This window comes from Pteronotus mesoamericanus, unplaced genomic scaffold (genome assembly GCF_021234165.1).
Source record: "Pteronotus mesoamericanus isolate MK-2021 breed Mesoamerican mustached bat unplaced genomic scaffold, CSHL_Meso_final scaffold_125, whole genome shotgun sequence".
NCBI classification, from domain to species: domain Eukaryota; kingdom Metazoa; phylum Chordata; class Mammalia; order Chiroptera; family Mormoopidae; genus Pteronotus; species Pteronotus mesoamericanus.
Window position 1 is genome coordinate 11,344,125 of NW_026555304.1, and position 14,130 is coordinate 11,358,254.

At 32.9% G+C, this 14,130-nt stretch overlaps 1 protein-coding gene across 1 annotated transcript in view; it reads left to right on the forward strand.

The window, feature by feature from the left end:
- The window catches only part of ERCC6L2 (ERCC excision repair 6 like 2), a 156,748-nt gene that overhangs the window by 21,033 nt on the left and 121,585 nt on the right, over positions 1-14,130 (forward strand). The window lies entirely within an intron of this gene.

Sequence of the window (14,130 nt, forward strand, 5' to 3'; positions counted from 1 at the left end):
TATTTTTTAACACTTATTAATCTGTATGTGATAATGATGTGTTATTTTGTTACTTTATTTGTTGAAACTAAACCTGTTTTTGTATATTCCTTGCCTTTATTATTTTTAAAAAGCTTTAAATGACTTTTTGATATTCTTTTTCCATTTTTTGATTAAATGTTTGTATAATTTTTTCCCTAAAAAAACTTATTAACCTTTTTTTAGATGTGTTGCAAATACTTTCCTATTCTGTTATTTGTTCTTTAATTTTTTCTATATGTATATTACTGTATAGTCTTCAATATTTAATATAGTCATATTGGCAATATTTTTCTTTATAGCTTCTGGGTTTGAATATTTTGAATATTTTACCTTAACTCACCTGAATATTTCTTTTTTGTATAACGTGTGAAATAAAGTTTCAAGTAATTTGTTTTTTGTTATTTTTTTATTTCAAGTAAGAGTGGTTCATGCACTTTATTTGTTAAATAAGCCTTATTTTCCTCATTGATTTGAAATATCAATTGAATCATATATCACATTGTTAGATATATACATTTGTTTCTAGAATGCTCATTTTATTTCATTGGTCTACTTGATTATTTCTGTGCTGGTGTCATGTTTTAATTGCTGAGACTTTATGATGAATTTAAATGTTTTAATTTTTTATAATGGATTTTGACATAAAAAATAAATAAATAAAATCAATCTGCATTTAAAAAACAAAATGAAAGAAAAAAAAGAAGGAAATCCTACCTTTTCTGACAACATGGATGGAACTGGAGAATATTATCCTAAGTGAAATAAGCCAGTTGGTGAAAGACAAATACCATATCATCTCACCTGAAAGTGGAATCTATTCCACAAAATAAACTAATGAACAAAATAAACCACAGACATGGAAACATGGAGCAGACTGAAAGTGACCAGAGGGGATGGGGAAGGAGGACAATGGTAGAAAGAAGGAGAAGGGACTAAACAAAGAATATATATGAATGACCCATAGACATGGACAGCAGAGTGGGAATTGACTGGGGGGGGGGGGGGGGGGGGGGGTGCGCCGAGTGGTATGGGTGGAGGAAGGTGAAAGGGGAAAAACTGAGACAACTATAATAGAATAAACATGATTTTTAAGTAAATAAGTTAATTAAATTTAAAAATAAAATTTTAGAAATGGATATGATATAGTCTTGTTCAGCTTCTATTTTTTTAAAATATTTTATTTATTTTTTTAGACAGAGGGGAAGGGAGGGAGAAAGAGCAGAAGAGAAACATCAGTGTGTGGTTGCCTCTCGTGCGCCCCTCAGCTGGGGACCTGGCCTGCAACCCAGGCCTGTGCCCTGACTGGGAATGGAACCGCGACTCCTTGGTTTGCAGGCCACTGCTCAGTCTATTGAGCCACATCAGCCAGGGAGCTTCTTAATAAAAGAAGAAATTGAGACAGGAGTACTAAATAACTTCTCTATCTAAGATCGTGTACAGGAAGTAACTATTTTCATTTTCTTTCACTATTGTTTTTCATCCTATTTACCCTTCGTTGCCTCTCTCTTGGAGTCTTATATTCAGCTTTTAATCAACTGCATTCATTTAATGAGTTGATATTTATTAAGTTCCTTATATGGGTCAGGCCCTGTGATAGGCAATGAAAAACCTAATATAAATGTACACAATCACTATACTTACAGTTCACAGATGGTGATAAAAAGAAATGAAATCAAAGGGTCATCAGTTAGTCTGGTAAGTGGAAAGGAAGGAAGAATAAGCCTGCCTGTGGGCATCAAGGAAAGCTTTCCAGGGATGTAGCTATTTTCATTCTTTGCTTTTTGTTGAGTGTACTTTTGAAAACCAAACAAAATTTAGAACTAATTTGAGTGATATTGGTTAAGACATTCAGGGCTTTTTTCCTCTCGCTTTTTCTTTGAAGGCATAGCTCTAGTACGGTGTTCAAAAGGTTCATCATAAAAGTTCTCATTCAATGAATCAAAATTATTTTTAATCATAATTTGGTAATTAACCTTCATAGGCACAAAGTCTTAAAAACTACTATTAAATAAATACAATATGTTATACATAATATTTGCCCATCTGCTTTCTGAGCAGCAGAGGAGAGACAGAAATTTGTAAACTATAAAGATTTTCTTTGAATCTTTTTTTATACTAGTAGATATTACATAATCAAAGATGTCACCTCTGAAGAATCATTTTTAAAACGGTATGTATAATAAACTTCAGTCCTCAGAGAAATGCTGGTATTGCTGATAATTACAGCTTTCTTAGGTTATTATCAATACCATTTTCTGGATAATATGATCTTATATTCAAAAGCTATACTAACATCTAAAAAGTTCTTTAGATCACAAGTCATGTTGTTTACTCAGGAATATACTAATAAAGAAAAAACCAATGATGACTGTATTTTCGTTCATGGATAAAATGCCATAATATTCATTGTGAGAGACTAATTAACCTCCAGAGCTACAAATCCTTTAAAAAAGAAACAAAAATGCCCTCATGTTTTAAAGATATATTGCCTTTTTTTAAATTTGGCCTGAAGTTCAGATTTTAGGAATAGAACTTTCTAAAGATAAATGGGATAAGTCCCGTTTCAAAACAGCACTTTGTTATTGTTTTTAAGCAATCAAAAATCATACTTTTTGAAGTATAATTCAGAGTACTCTCACTTTTCTATCTCCCAGAGAGATGAAAAATAAGGAATGTAGGCTTTTTTTTTTTGTCATTTAAGAAACAGTTTTTGCTATGTCTTCTCTTAATCTAAGGGAAGGTTTGTTGCATTATTTTCCTGCATCTGATTTACTCTGTATATCATGAGGTGTCTGTATGTGAGAAATGGCCCATAAAAATGTTTGCCTGACATTTATAATGGAATGCCTGTAAAAACAGGAAGTTTTCTCAGAGTGTTATTTTATTTCTGAAACACAGTTTTTCAACTTTTACTATTCTATAGGTGTCTTATTTGAATGCTTATTTTTGTTTTTTTTTCATCTCTAAACATAATTTTAAAACTATTTCACATTTTAAAATGTTCTAGATTGGTTTTGTAAACCTTCACTGTAAATATATCATTCACCTGTGACTTAAGATTTCAATTGACCTTTACTATATTAGTGTAGGATGATAGAGATAACTAGATCTCTACCTTTGTTTTCTCAAAGTTGGGGCCAGATGACAGAGATTACACTTCCTAGTTCCCTTTGCATGTCTTGGGATTGTGCTAGATTCGGTCAACAGAAATGAGGGTGGAAGGGCTGAGTGCCAATTACAATCCTAGTCCTCCTGTGCTATTCTTCCCATTCTCCCTTTATCTCCCTTTTAGATATTGACACATTACTGCTAGCATTACCTTAATATCATGAACTAAGTTTCTCAGTGATTTTAGTTAGACTCTCCAGTTAGTGTGTATTCAGTTGGATTCCAGACTGCTGGTGGATAAAAATAAGCCTTTCATCTAATGTTTTTCAGCACCCAGCACAATACCTGACATATAGTGGGTTATATTTACACACACACACACACACACACACACACACATTTTTATTAAATATACTCATGAATTTTAAGTTGAATTACATAATTTTAATGTTTTTACAGTTATAGCTTACATTTAATGATTCCTATATGCCAGGATCTATTAGAGATGTTATCCATTAAATATACATGTTAATTAGGCATTAGTGTCTCAATTTTATTGATGAAAAAATTGAAATTTGTAGAGTGAATGAAATTTATAGAGTTAATCTGGCCCAAGGTCAGATTTAATGCTGGTTAGTCAAACTCCAAAATCTTTGCTATTGACTCCTGCATTACAGTTTCTTATATAATATGAGTTAGGAATGCAAATTTTGCTAGAAAATTTTAAGACTAAGCACAGGTCTAACTGTTCTTGTATATCATTAGTTTATAATCTTTTAGGTAACAATTTGTTGAAAATCTACTGTATTTATTGTGATAATATTGGGTTGGCGAAAGTCTTTATGGTTTTTTCCATAAAGTAAAAGACATATTTTTCCTTTTTACCAATAACTTTATTGATTAAGGCATTTTGAGTATGGCAGCTATCTCCTGCGTGGTGTAACATTGATTATTCTCAATTAACATTTCAGTTTAATCACTATCAATTTCAACTGGTCTACCTGACCATAAAGCGTTGTCGAGCAAGAAATCTCCTGCACGAAGCTTTGCAAACCTCTTTTGACACATTTGATCAGTCACAGCACCTTCTTCATACACTGCACAAACCTTCCTTTGCATTTCTGTTGTGTTTTTACCTTTCTTGAAATAATAAAGCATAATATGCCAAAAATGTTATTATTTTCTTCCATCTTCAATATTAAAATGGCTACACAAAAATTCACCAATTTTGATAAGTTTTTATTTTAAATGCATACTGATATGATGGCTGTCATAATGCAATCTAACAAAATTGTTTCTAATGAACTTAAAGACAACTAAGTGCTACTAGAGCCCTTATGGAAAAAAACAGATGAACTTTTTGGCCAACCCAATACAAAATTGTATAAAGGAAATAAAGCCAAGCTTTCTAACCTAAGTGGAATGATGCTAACAAAAATAGCTCCTATTTATTTAATCATTTATACATACTAGCTTCACATTTTACATATAATTTTTACTTTTTTCAAGAACTAAAATAATATTGATGATACCAAAAACATACAAATGCATTCTTATAAATAAACAGGCTGTAATTTTTTCACTTAAGTGAAATTCATGTAACAGTAAACATTTTAATGTACACAATTCAATGCATTTAATGCATTTATAATGTTCAACCCTTATCTCTCTCTGGTTTCAAAACTTTTTCATCACTCCAGAAAAATACCCTGTACCCAGTAATCATCTATGTCTTCCCCTCTCCTGCCATCCCTAGCAAACACTATTTGGCTTATTATCCCAATGGGTTTGCCTTTTTTGAAGGAATCATACAATTTTGGTTTTTTATATCTGGCTTCTTTGACTGAAAGTTTTCAAGGTTCATCCAGGTTGTAGCAGGTATCAGTACTTCATTCTCTTTGTAGTTGAATAATATTCCATTATATGTAAATACTACGATTCGTTTATCCATTCATCCTTTGGTAGATATTTGTGTTGTTTCCCCCTTTTGGCTATTATGAGTAATGCTGCTATAACATTTGTAAAAAGTTTCTGTGTAGATACATGCTTTCATTTCTCTTGTATATGTACCTGGGAGTGGAATTACTGGGTGATACGGTAGTTCTGTTTTTAATTTTTTGAGGAACTGATAATTCCATTTTCTACAGTGGTTATACTATTTCTTACCAGCAGTGTATGAGGTTTTCTATTTCTCTACATCCTTGCCATCATTTTTTATTTTCTGTTTTCTTCATTGTTACTATTCTAATGCATGTGAAGTGGTGTCTCATTATAGTTTTGATTCACGTTTCCTTAATTACCAATGATGCTGAACAACTTTGCATGTACTCTTTGGCCATTGGTAAATCTTCTTTGGAGAAATGTGTATTCAAGTTGCTATAGATTGAATGTTTGTGTCCCCCCACCCCAGATTCATGTGCTGAAACTCTAATCCCCAATGTGATAATATTTGGAGATGGGTCCTTTGGGAGGTAATTAAGTTATGAGGGTGGAGTCCTCAAGATGGGATTAGTCCCTTTGTAAGTAAAGAGTAGAGACTCCAGAGAGTTTGTCTCTTCTCTCCACTCTCCATCATCTGAGGATACAATGAGAAGACTGCCATCTATAGGATTAGGGCTCTCAGCAGACACCAGAGCAGCCAGCACAGTGGTCCCCAACCTTTTTGGCACCAGGACCAGTTTCGTAGAAGACAATTTTTCCACAGATCGGGGACTGGGGGCGCAGGAGGGAGAATGGATGGTTTGGGGATTATTCAAGTGCATTACATTTATTGTGGACTTTATTTCTATTATTATTACATTGTAATATATAATGAAATAATTATACAGCTCACCATAATGAATAATCAGTGGGAGCCCTGAGCTTGTTTTCCTGCAACTAGGGGTGATAATTACCATCTGTGGGTGATAATATGTATTTGCAGCTGCTCCCCAGTGCTAGTTATCACAGCCTCAGCTCCACCTCAGATCATCAGGCATTAGATTCTCATAGAAGGGAAACCTAGATCCCTTGCATGCGCAGTTCACCCTAGGGTTTGTGTTCCTATGAGAATCTCGTGCCACTGCTGATCTGACAGGAGACAGCTCAAGCAATAATGTGAGGGATGGGGAGCGGCTATAAATACAGATGAAGTTTTGCTTGCTTGCCTGCTGCTTACCTCCTACTGTGCAGCCAGGGGTGGGGTGGGGGGGACCCCTGAGCCAGCACACTGATCTTGAACTTCCTAGCCTTCAGAAGGGAGAAATAAAAGTTTGTTGTTGAAGCTACCTATTCTATGGTAATTTGTGATAGCAATCTTATGTGACTAGATATAAAGTCCTTCACCCATTTTTTAAACTGACTTTAAATCAAAAGATACCTTGAAACAAATGAAAATGAAGACACAAAATCCAAAATCTGTTGGACACTGGGAAAGCAACTCTAAGAGGGAAATTCATAGCATTACAGATCTATCTCAAAACAAAACAGAACAAGAAAATCTCAAATAAACACTCTAACGTCATACTTAAAGGAACTTGAAAAAGTGAGTAGAAGGAAGGAAAAGAAGATCAGAGCAGAAATTAACAAAATAGAGTCTAAAAAAATGATGCAAAAGACCAATGAATCCAAGAATTGGTACTTTGAAATGATAAACAAGATGGACAAACCTTGAACCAGACTCCTCAAGAAAAAAAGAGAAAGGACCCAAATAAATACAATCAGAAATGAAAGAGGAGAAATAACAACTGACACCAAAGAAATACAAAGGATTGTAAGAAAATATTATGAACAATTATATGCCAACAAACTGGACAACCTGGATGAAATGGATAAATTCCTAGAAACATATAATGTTCCAAAAATAAATCAGGAAGAATCAGAGAATCTGAATGGACAGATTATACCTAATAAAATTAAACCAGTAATCAAAAAATCCCAACAAACAAAAGCCTTGGACCAAAACACTTCTCTCTCAAACTACTTCATAAAATTCAAGAGGAGGGAATGCTCCGAAACTCATTTTATGAGGACAGCATTATCCTAATTCCAAAACCAGGTACAGACACTGCAAAGAAGGAAAATTATAGGCCAATATCCCTGATGAACATAAGTGATAAAATCCTCAACAAAATATTAGCAAATTGAATACAGCAATGCAGCAAAAAGATCATGCACCATGATCAAGCAGGATTTATTCTGGGAATGCAAGGTTATCCCAACATTTGCAAATCAGTAAATGTGATTCACCACATAAACAAAATGAAGGATAATAACCACATGATCATATCAATAGATGCAGGAAAAGCATTTGATAAAATCCAGCACCCATTTATTATCAAAACTCCCAGCAAAAGGGGAATAGGGGGAACATACCTAAACATAATAAAGGCCATATATGACAAACTACTGCCAGCATCATACTCAGAAACTCTTAAGTGCCCCTCTTAAGATTGGGAAATAGACAGGAATGTCCACTTTCACCTCTGTTCTTCAATATAGTACTGGAATACCTCACCACAGCAATCGGACAAGAAGGAGAAATAAAAGGCATCCAAATTGGAAAGGAAGAAGTAAAAATCTCTTTATTTGCAGATGACATGGTATTGTACATAGAGAAACTCAAAGATTCCACCAAGAAATTACTAGAATTGATAAAGGAATTCAGCAAAGTAGCAGGATACAAAATTAATATCCAGAAATCAGTTGCAGTTTTACATGCCAATAATGAACTAACATAAATTAAGAAAACAGTCCCACTCATAATTGCTTCAAAAAATAAAATACCTAGGAATAAACCTAACCAATGATGTAAAAGACCTGTACACAGAAAATTATAAGACATTGAAGAGAGAAATTGAAGAAGATACAAATAATTGGGAGCACATACCATGTTTGTGGATAAAAAGAATGAACATCATTAAAATACATCTACTTCCCAAAGCAATCTGTAGGTTCAACACAATTCCTATCAAGATTCCAACTATGTATTTCACAGAACTAGAACAAATATTTCAGAAATTTTTATGGAACCACAAAAGGCCCCACATAGCAACAGCGATCCTGAGAAGAACAAAGTTAGAGGAATCATGCTACCTAATATCAAACTTTGCTAAATGGCCATAGTAATCAAAACAGCCTGGTACTGGGATAAAAACAGACATATAGATCAATGAAACAGAATAAAGTGCCAAGAAATAAACCCACACCTTTATAATCAATTAATATTTGCAGAGGAAGCAAGCACATACAATTGGCTAAAGATAGTTTATTCAGTAGATGGTGTTGGGAAAACTGGACAAATACATGCAGAAATATGAAAGCAGACTACCTTTTTATACCCTATATGAGAATAAATACAAAATGGATCAAAGACTTAAATGTGAGACCCAAAACCATAAAAATTCTAGAAGAAAACATAGCAAAATTTTGGACATTGCCTGGAGAAATTTTTTATTGGATATATCTCCTCAGGCAAGGGAAACAGAAGAAAAAATAAACAAATGGGACTACATCAAACTGAAAGTCTTTGCACAGCAAAGGAAGTCATCAACAAAATAAGACAGCCCACAGAGTGGGAGACATATTCACCAATACATCCAGTAAGGGGTTAATATCCAAACTTTATAAAGTGCTTAAAAAACTCAACACCAAAAATAAAAAACAAACAAACAAACAAAAAACCAAATAAAAAATGGGCAAAGGACCTGAATAGAAACTTCTCCAAAGAGGACTTACAGATGGCCAATAGACACATGAAAAGAAGCTCAATATCACTAAATCATCAGAGAAATGTTAATTAAAACTACAATGAGATACCATCTCACACCTGCAGAATGGCTATCATCAATAAATCGACAGACAACTAGTGCTGGTGGGATGTGAAGAAAGGGGAACCTTTTTGGACTGTTGGTCGGAATGCAGATTAGTGCAGCCACTGTGGAAAGCAATATGGTGATACCTCAAAAATTAAAAATGGATCTGTCTTTTGACCCAGCGATCCCACTTCTGGGAGTATATCCAAAGGAACCCAAAACACTAATTCAAGAGAACATAAGCACCCATATGTTCACTGCAGTGTTATTTACAATCATCAAGATATGGAAGCAGCCCAAGTGTCCACTAGTAGACAAATGGATAAAACAACTATGGAACATTTACACGATGTAGTTATACTTGGCCATAACGAAGAAGAAAATTGTACCCTTTGCAACAGTATGGATGGACCTGGAGAAAATTATGCTAAGTGAAATAAGCACAGTCAGAGAAAGACAAATACCATGTGATTATTTATGACTTCATATGAGTGAAATCATAGGGTATTTGGGGAATCTAATGAACTGAACTATCAAGCAAAATGGAGACAGACTCATAGATGGAGAGCAGATGACAGTTTGGGTGGGGAGAGGTTAAGGGGTAGAGGGTTTGAGCAAAAAGGTAAAAGGACTCATGGACATGGACAGCAGTGTGGTGATTGCTGAAGGGAGGAGGGTATAAGGGAACTAAATGGTAATGGAAAAAATACAGTAAAGGTTAAATTTAAAATATAAAATTAAAAAATTTCAAAAATATTTTATCCTTATTTTTGATAATTCAGTTACTTTAATAGATATGAAGCTATTCAGATTTTTCCTTTCTTGCTATGTTTTGGTTAGTAAATTTTTTTTTCAAATAATTTATCCATTTTATGTTGTCATATCGATTGACATAAAGTTATTCATGACATTCCTTTATTATTCTTCTAATGTTTGTGAGATCTCAGTGATACCTATCTGCATTCTTAATGGATACTATATATTCTCTATTTTATTCTTGTTTAGCCTGACTTGAGGTGTATTGATTTTGTTGATCTTCTCAAAGAAACAGCTTTTAGCTTTAATTTTCCTTACTGTTTGTTATTTTATCGATTTCTGCAGTTGTCTCCATTATTTTCCTTCTGCTTACTTTGGATATTTTTCACTCTCCATTTTCTAGTTTGTTAGATAGAACCTTGGGTCATTAATTTCATACCTACCTTCTTATATTCTAAATTTATGTTCAAGTGTTGCTTTATCTGCATCCCACAAATTTTTATGTCTTATATTTTTATATTCATGTTTTCAAACTTGTGATTATTTTTGATCTTTGGGTTATTTACAAGTGTACATTTGACTTACCAATATTTATGTATTTTTCCTAGATATATCTTCATTAATGTTTTCTAATTCCATAGTATCTAGTCTATAAGATTTCAGTATTTTGAAAACTTATGGGAGTTCTTAGCGGCTCATTTTATTGAACATACTATACGCATTTCAAGAGAATATGTAGTTTACAGTTGGATATAGTCTATAAATATCATTTAGCAGGTCAAGGTGATTGATAATGTTCAGATTTTCTTTTTTTCTTGTTAATTGCTGGGAGGGAACTTAAAATTTCTTACTACGTTTGTGGGTTTGTTTACTTTTTAATTCTAACAATTTTGCCTTCATGTATTTTGAAGCTGTTATTAAGGTCATAAAACTTTATGACTGTCATATCTTCCCAATGAATGGGCCTTTTCATCATTTTGAAATATCTGTTTCTGAAATCTATTTTATCTGATATTAAGATAGCCCCTCCTGTATTCTTATGCTTAGTGATTGCATGGTATGTCTTTTTCGAACTTTCAGAAAGCTGTGTCTTTATATGTATTTACAGTATATCTCTTAAAGATAACTTATCCATTCTTGACAATATATTTAATTGACATGTTTAGTGCATTTATATTTAATGCAATTCCTGTTTTGTTTGGATTTGGATATACCATTTTATTGTATTCTGTTTGAACAGACTGTTTTCTGTTTTACTGTTCCTTCTTTCCTCTCTTTTTTGTGTTAATAGATTTTTTAGAATTTCAGTTCTTTTATTGACCTTCTATCTATTCTTCCTTGCATTACTTTTTGTGTGTGTGTGTGGTTGTTTGAGTGATAAAAATACGTATTGTCAAATTTTCACAGTGTAGTAAAAGTTAATGTACCACTGTATGTAAAATGTAAGTATCTTATAATAAAGTAGGTCACCCTATTCTTATTTTAAGGAAAGTAAGAGCTAAGAAAGTTAAGTATAATACCTATCCTACCTAACACCTAATACCTAAATTTTGAAGGTGAAATCAAACTTCATTTCTAAAACCACCCAAACTTGGTTTTTGTATATATGCCTTTTAAAAATACATTTCTGCGTTCCATTTGCTGATATTTTAAAAGTTTTGCTTCTATATGAGTAAGAGGAATTGACCTGTGAATTGCTTGTATTATAATATTCATGTTAGGTTTTTTTTTTTTTTACCAAAGTTATGTGGAACTCATAAAATGAGTTGAGAACATTTCCTTCTTTCTCTAAACTTTGGAAGAGTTTTTTTAAGATTGGCATTGGATAGACTTGGTTGGTGAAGCTACCTGACCCTTAGTTTTCTTTGTGGAAGGATTATAATTTTGTATTTAAATTTCTTTACTAGTTATATGAATATGTAATTTTTTTCTTTTGGGTCAGCTTCAATAAATTTGATTCTGTTTCTTGATTTCATCTAAATTTTCACATTTTGGGCATAATATTGCTTATTATGTCCTATTTATATTTTTTTTGTATTCTCATAGATTTTCTTTTTCTATTATTTTTGCTAGGGATTTATCATTTTTAAAAATCTACACAAAATGATAATTTTGCTTTGTTGATTCTTTTTATTGTATGCTTTTCTGTTTTATTAATTTCTTTTTAAATATTCTGTTATTTCTATAAGTTTTTTGAAATAGATTCTTAAATATCTGATTAGCAGCCCCTCTTCTTTCTTAATATATGCATTTAAGTCTCTAAAGTATGACTTTAGATGTATTCTACAAGTTTGATATGTAATTATTACTTGTTATTTTTCAACTTAAATTATTTTCCAGTCATCATTGTGAGTTCTTTAAACCATATTCCTTACTTTCCAAACATTTGGGGATTTTCTGCTTATATTTTTGCGGAAAATATTTTAAATTATTACGAGATTCCTCTATTGGGGTCAGAGAACATATTCTATATGATTTCTGGCTATTGAAATGTATTTAAATTTCCTTTATGACATTACATGTCAATTTTGGTAAATATTTCATGTGATACTGTAGTGTTCCAAAGAATTTCAGAGATAGGTTAGCACATGTTTTATAGACTACAGTAAACCCTTTGACTTCATTGATCATGAAAAACTATGGGTTACTCTGAAAGAAATGGATGTGCCTCAGCACTTCATTGTCCTGATGTGCAACCTGTATTGTTTACAGGGAGCCACTGACAGGACAGACTATGGAGAGATACAATGGTTTCCTTTATGCAAAGATGTCAGGCAAAGGTGCATTTTTAACCGCTAGTTTAACCTGTATGCAGAACATATACAAAAATTGGGCTAGACACGGAAGGAGGAGTAAAAATTGGTGGAAGAAATGTCAATAACTTATGATATGCAGATGACACCATCTTACTGACAGAAAGTAGCAATGATTTGAGATGACGTCTGATGAAAATGAAAGAAGAAAATGGCAGAGCAGGACTACATTTCAATATTAGGAAGACAAAAATCAAGAAGTACACAGCTTTAACATAGACAATGCAGACATGGAAATTGTTAAAGATTTTGTTTACCTTGGTTCAGCCATCAATTTAAATGGAAACGGCAGGTAAGAAATCAAGAGAAAACTGAGACTCAGAAGGGCAACAGTGAAAGAATTAGGAAAGAGCACAAAGAGCAAAGATGTGTCATTAAAGACCACAACTAAGATCATCCACACTCACATACTATGTACAGATAATGAAAGTTGGACAGTGAAGAATGCTGATAGGAAAAAAGTTGATACATTTGAAATGCAGTGTTGGAGAAGGTCTCTAGAGATACCCTGGACTGCCAGAAAGACAAACAAGTGAGTCCTAGAGCAAAGTAAGCCTGAAATTTTCCTGGAGGCAATACTATTTCAGGTGTATCATGAAAAGGTATGGTTGTTTGGAAAAGACAATAATGCTGGCAAAAATAGAAGGTAGCAGGAAAAAAAGGAAAACCAAATATGAGATGGACAGACTCCGTAAAAAAAGCCATAGGCATAAATCTACAGGAGCTGAGCAGGGCTGTTGAGGACAGGACATTGTGCACATCACTGATTCATAGAGTCACCAGGAGTCAGAGATGACTCAGCAGGAGCATATAATACACAAACTTTAAATGAAACTATGTTTTGCAGCAGCATGCAGTGTTCTATCAGTTGTTCATTAGGTTAAGTTTGCTAACTATGTTATTCAAATAGTCTATATCTTTACTGATTTTGTTCTCACTGAGTTATTTCAAAATCCACCAGTGTTCTGTAGATTTGTTCACTTTCAATTCTTGCATTCTTCTAGTGATTACCCCAGAGATTACAACAGATATTCTTGATTTGTCAAAATTTAATATAAATTAGTACTTTTATTTTTGCCTGGACAGCATAGGGACCTCTGAATATTATAACTATACTTGTGCCCTTTCTAACTGATATATATTTATTGTCATATATTTTCATTCTTCTGTTCTTTAATCCCAGCAAAATATGTTTATTATTTTTATTGCCATTAATTTTTCCCTGTATCTCTTAGTGTCTACATAGGATCATTTTCTTTGTGCCTGAAAATATCCTTTAGTTATTTTCTTTAGTGTTGCTTTTTTGGGTGATGAATTTTCTCAGTTTTTGTTTGTCTGAAAGTATCTTTATCTTCATTCTTGAATGATAATTTAACCAGTTATAAAACTAGATTGCTTTTATTTTCTTCGGCAGTTTGAAAATATTATTCAATTATATAGTGTCTCCCATTTCTTTTGCTGCAAGGTCAGTTATTTGTCAAATTGTTGCTTTTTTGTAGGTCATCTGTTGTTTTTTCCTCTGGTTGTTTTAAGATTCATTTTTAACGTCTCAACTTTTGAGCAGTTTTTAATTATCTACTTGTGGATTTTTAAATTTTTATTTATATTTATGGCTTGATGTTCTTAATGGATCTGGATTA